The 5,581-nt window shown below is 37.6% G+C and overlaps 1 pseudogene; it reads left to right on the forward strand.

Annotated features, from left to right (window-relative positions):
• Positions 1–655: 655 nt before the first annotated feature.
• On the forward strand, positions 656–1,614 carry LOC138142885 (putative olfactory receptor 2W6; annotated as a pseudogene).
• The last annotated feature ends 3,967 nt before the right edge of the window (positions 1,615–5,581 follow it).

A 5,581-nucleotide genomic window follows, 5' to 3' on the forward strand; every position in this document is an offset into this window, starting at 1 on the left:
AAATCAGTAAAAATTTAAGTAAAACAGGAGTATCTGGAGGATGCCACCATTTATAGGAACTTTCTCTTTGACTTGGATTTTGTACCTGGACTAGATCAAGTATACACAGATGAAGTTCATGCTTGAGATATGAAGTAGGAATGTAAAGTCTAGAATTAGGGTGAATGGGGAAGAGAGAATAGGAAGTAGGGGGAAGATAGAAGGAAAAAGGATACAATGACTACAATGTGGAAATAAGGAAATCATGTTAGTTGTTTCTGAATCTCTTTTTCCTTCTGTATATATTATATTTTCCTCTGATTTTGCTTTCTCAAATTATAATTTTTATCCAAAATCTTTGACTAGTTGCTGTATATACATGTATAATATAAAATTTAAATATATGTTTAAGCTCTTTCATGTGTATAGACACCAGCAAAGACTGTTAGTATTTATCATCTACAACAAAACTTTTTGAGGGTAGATTAAACGACTTCCACTACCTATTTTAGGTGTCTGCATAATTGAGGTGTTCAATGCATATTACTTAATAAATTTTGTTTAGTGTCGATGATTTGATTTCTGTTCTTGATTAAAGTAACTATTTGATTTCTTTTCTGCCTATTGCCTTATTTTCATTAGAACATTTATTCACCTTACTCCTATCTCATCCTTCAGGTAATCTTGACTCTCCACAAGGGACTCAGTGCAAAAAGTGGATGGAAACAGTCAACGACAGCTCAGGTGATTTCATCTTAGCGGGTTTCTCTGAACGACCTGAATTGGAACTGGTTCTCTCATTTTTTTGTCTCCTTGTTCCATACTATAACTCTGGGGGGGGTAACACTGCCCTCATTCTACTCTCCCTCCTGGACTCCAGGCTCCACGTTCCCATGTACTTCTTCCTCAGAAACCTTTCCTTTCTTGACCTTTGTTCCACCACTAGCATTGTTGCCCAGATGCTGGTGAACATCTGGGAAGGGAGCAAAAAGATCAGCTCCTCTGGATATATGGTCCAGTCCTGGGTGGCCTTGGCTCTTGTCTCCACTGAGTGTATGCTTCTAGCTATAATGGCTGTTGATCATTATATTGCTGTCTGTTGGCCCCTATGCTATGCTATGATCATGCATCCATGTCTCTGCCACCTCCTAGGGGCTGCTTCCTGGACTGGTGGCTTCACCAACTCCCTTCTACAGTCATCACTGGCCATGGTGTTGCCTAGATGTGGCAACCACAGAGTGGACCATTTCTTTTGTGAGCTACTAGTCATTGTCAAACTTTCCTGTGTGGACACTGGCCCAACAGAGTCTAAGATGTTTGTTGCCCATCATATCATCCTTGCCATGCCTGTCTGCATCATCTTAACTTCATATGGGTGCATTGCTCGGTCAGTGGTAAAGATCTGTTCAGCTGAGGGAAGGAAGAAGGCCTTTGGTACTTGTGCTGGTAGTGTCACTTTTCTATGGGACCATTATGTTTGTGTATCTACAGTCCCAAAACTCTCAGGACCAAAGCAAAGCCCTTGCAGTGCTTTATACAGTTCTAGCTCCCACGCTTAACCCTCTAATCCATACCCTGAGGAATAAGGATGTGAAGAAAGCAGTAAGAAAAGTAATAGGGAAAGAACAGGCATAGGGATACACAGGGTATGTAAGAAAAGATGGAACTGCTGCCTGAAAGCATTGGTCTGATGATTCATGGAGACAAACAGAATTTTTCTCCTTTTTCTGATGGCAGGGGGTTACTATGTATTATTCCTCAGCTCCTAGAAATTTTACCTAATATTCTGGAAAGGTAAGTATTTTCTTAGAAGTCATCTGACCCTTCAACAGGAAACCTCTGGTACCTTTACCCCAAACCCAACTACGGAATATCACCATGTCTAAGTTAAGGTCCCTTACTCTTTTGTCTCCTACCCTATCTCTGAGAATACATTTCTAAATTATAATTTCTGTTAATCAGTGTAGATGATTCTTTATTATTTGTCCTTAATGGTAATAGAACCATCATCAATACCATAATCAGTTTAATAATTAGCAACACCATCATTGTCATCATTATGAAAAATTTATTTTAAGTATTTAGTTGTATTTGATAATAGGTGTTTGGACTATGAACACTAATTTATTATAGAGACTAGTTAATTATTGGAATAGATAAAGGACAGAGAGAAAACATTTCATGACACTGAATAAAAATAAATATACATTTACATGTTTTAATTTATCAATATTCATTCAGAAAATATTAATTGAGCACCAGCTGCATGTAGAGACCACAGGAGAGGAAGAGGAGTCAAAGGCTAAAAAAGACATGGTCCCTTTCCTTGTAGAGATTACTGTCTAGGAGGAAAATTAAGACAAGATTATATAGAATGGAAAAGGAAAGAGGTAAGCAAGTCACATGAACAGAAAGTACATGACTAGCCAACCAATGTCTCATATGAAAGTTTCCTGAATAGAGAACTATTAGAATGATGAATAGAAAAAAAAACACATTTATTTGAATATGTCAACAAGCAAATATTAAGCACTTACTACATAGTCATTGAGAGATGTACAAAAAAAGGCAAAAATATCCCCTAAACTCAAGGAGCTTATATTTTAATGAGAGAAACAAAATGGATAGAAAGAAGTACATACAAGTACATACAAAGTACATACAAGTACATACACATAAAGAGAAGATGGAAAGTAAGATTAGAGAAATTCCTTTGCTCTGCAATTTCAAGGTGATGTTTAGACATAGGACATAGCTTGGGGGCAGCTAAGTGGCACAATGGATAAGAGTGCTGGACTTTGAATCAGGAAGACCTGAGTTCAAATATAGCCTCAGAAACTTTCTAGCTGTGTGACCTTGGACAAGTCCCTTACCCTCTATTTGCCACTGGAGAAGGAAATGACAAGTCACTTCAGTATCTTTGCCAAGAAAACCTCATGGATAGAGGTTCACAGGGTCACAAAGAATCAGACATGACTGAATAATACCAACAACAAATAGCTTAAGGGAAAAAAAAGATGAAAGACTAAAGTGTGTAAAACAGTCAGTCTGATATGACTGATAGAAAAAGTAATGAATCCCAATAGATCTCAAAGAAAGTATTTTCCACTGACTGTTCAATGCCCAAGAGTAATAAGAATATATCCAAAGGAAAATGCAATTTCTTGCAAGTTATATAGTTACCTTATTCCCATCCTCTTTTCCATAATCATAATCATTTTCTGACACCCAAATATGAAACTGGTATGGCACAAACTCTATTCAGGAAACTTTCATATGAAGTGTTGGTTGGCTAGTCATGTACTTTCTAGTCATGGGTCTTGCTTACCTCTTTCCTTTTTTGGTATCTGTTCAAATGATAAGTAGTGACGGGAGGCATCTTTGTTTCACTCCTATATTCATGTTTATACAGAAAAAAGGAATTTTAATTCCCTTATAAAAGTGCAGCCAAGATCTCCTCCTATACTTAGCTTTGAAGGATTTAGATTGATAGGATCTGGGTTCGTATTCTGGTTCTGTTACTTACTATCCACAAAAGTTAATAAAAATAGGATTTTACTTTGTAGGTAGGAAGAATCAGGATTAAAATTTGACCTAGGATACTTACTGACTGTGACCATTGACAAAACACTTAGCCTGATTAATCCTCAATTTCCTAATCTGAGAAGAAGAAGAAGAAGAAGAAGAAGAAGAAGAAGAAGAAGAAGAAGAAGAAGAAGAAGAAGAAGAAGAAGAAGAAGAAGAAGAAGAAGAAGAAGAAGACCTGCCTGTCATACTTGCCTCAGACGGTTATGAGTTGTCAGAAAATCAAATGAGGTAATGCATATTAAAACAGTTGGTAATCCTGTTGAAAGGGCTATATTAAAAATAGTCACCTACAAAAACATTGTTACCTATATTCTCTTAAGTTTCTTCATCTATTTAATAAAGGAGTCATAACAAATTAACTCTAATGTCTCTACTAGCTTTAAATTCTAAGATATTTTCTTTGTCCTATAAGGGAGTACCAAAGTTAAGAGAATCTTGGCTATACCCAAGGCCAGAAAAGTGTGTTCATCAATATTGCAAGGTAGGAGAATATCTAACCAGAGGAAAAATACAATATTCTAGTTCTTAATCTCTCAGTGGCATTGATAGAGACTCCCCTGTTCCTGTTCAGCAAATGATCTATATTAAACTTCACAGTTATATGCAGCCATATAATTGGGTGGAAGTACTGAGGAAATATTAGTTTCTCTGTGGTTCTCAGAGAGTGGGTGAGCTTCTAATACTCAATCTACTTCCTTCTGTGAGGCAGCGCTGATTCGCTAGGTCTAGTATGGATTACTATAGATTTACCCAATAAAATCTGCTCTAGAAAATGCCAGTTATAGGAAATCTTATCCCTTTCCTGAATTTGTTATGCCTCATTGAGCCCTACTCACATGACTTTAGCATAATGGAGCCACTACACTTAAGTAGTAGGAAAAATCAAGGACCAATTATATTTTACAAAGAAAATAGAAGGAAGGGGCGGCCAGGTAGCACAGCGAGTAAGAGCACCGGCTCCAGTGTCAGACTGACCTGGAGATCGAATCCCGGGCTCAGACACTTAGCACCCCCCCCAGAAACACCTGGCCGTGTAACCTTGAGCAAGTTACTTAACCCCAGATTGCTTAGGGGTGGCCAGGTGGCTCAGCGAGTAAGAGCACCGGCTCCAGTGTTGCGACGACCTGGAGATCGAATCCTGGGCTCAGACACTCAGCACCACACCCAGAAATAATAACTGGCCGTGTAACCTTGAGCAAGTTACTTAACCCCGATTGCTTATTAAAAAAAAAAAAAAAAAAAAAAAAAAAGAAGGAAGGTCTGATAACAGAGAATGGATATAAGAATGTTGTCTCCCATTAGGCAATGAACTCCTTGAGAGCAGGAACTGTTTTTTACTTTGTTTACTTACTTTGTAACCTCAAGTACTTAGCACAGCACCCAGCACATAGTAGGTGATGCACTGTTTAAGGCTTTAAATTCTTTCTCTTTTCTTACTGCTGTCACTAGCATATTTTGTTCTATGTTCAAATGATAAGTGGTAACAGGAGGCATCTTTGTTTTGCTCCTATATTCATTAGAGAAACTTCTGATATTTTTCCATTTCCTTTTCCAAATAATGCTAACTTTTGCTTTCTTCACATTTAGTTCTATTTAACTTTCTGAAATTGTAATGTATAAAGTCTCCATTCATTTTTATGAAAATATTTTGATAATTTTTTTTATCTTAAATTATCAGGGTCAATAACTCAGTAAGCAGCATATAGCTTTTGACCACTCCTCATTCTGAAATGCTACCACTAGATGAATGTTCCCTCCTTAGTTCATCCTGGATCTGTGACCTAGAACTGGGTAGGGAATGAACAAGGCGCCCATCGGTACCTATTCTCATATCCTGCACAAGATTGGGGTTCCCCTGCTTATGTGTCTGAGAGCTCTTTTTTTGCCTACTGTACATAATCTTGGTCTTCTTTCAGTTCCTGATTATTGGAATGTTCTGTATGGCAAACCCCTGGCAGATTTCCATCCCCAGTATCTCTCTTCATATGCAGACTTCAGCCAGGAAAATGACTCT

The sequence above is a fragment of the Petaurus breviceps genome, unplaced genomic scaffold, assembly GCF_028583685.1.
Source record: "Petaurus breviceps papuanus isolate PSGF00001 unplaced genomic scaffold, PetGlider_PUasm1.0 90617, whole genome shotgun sequence".
NCBI lineage: Eukaryota > Metazoa > Chordata > Mammalia > Diprotodontia > Petauridae > Petaurus > Petaurus breviceps.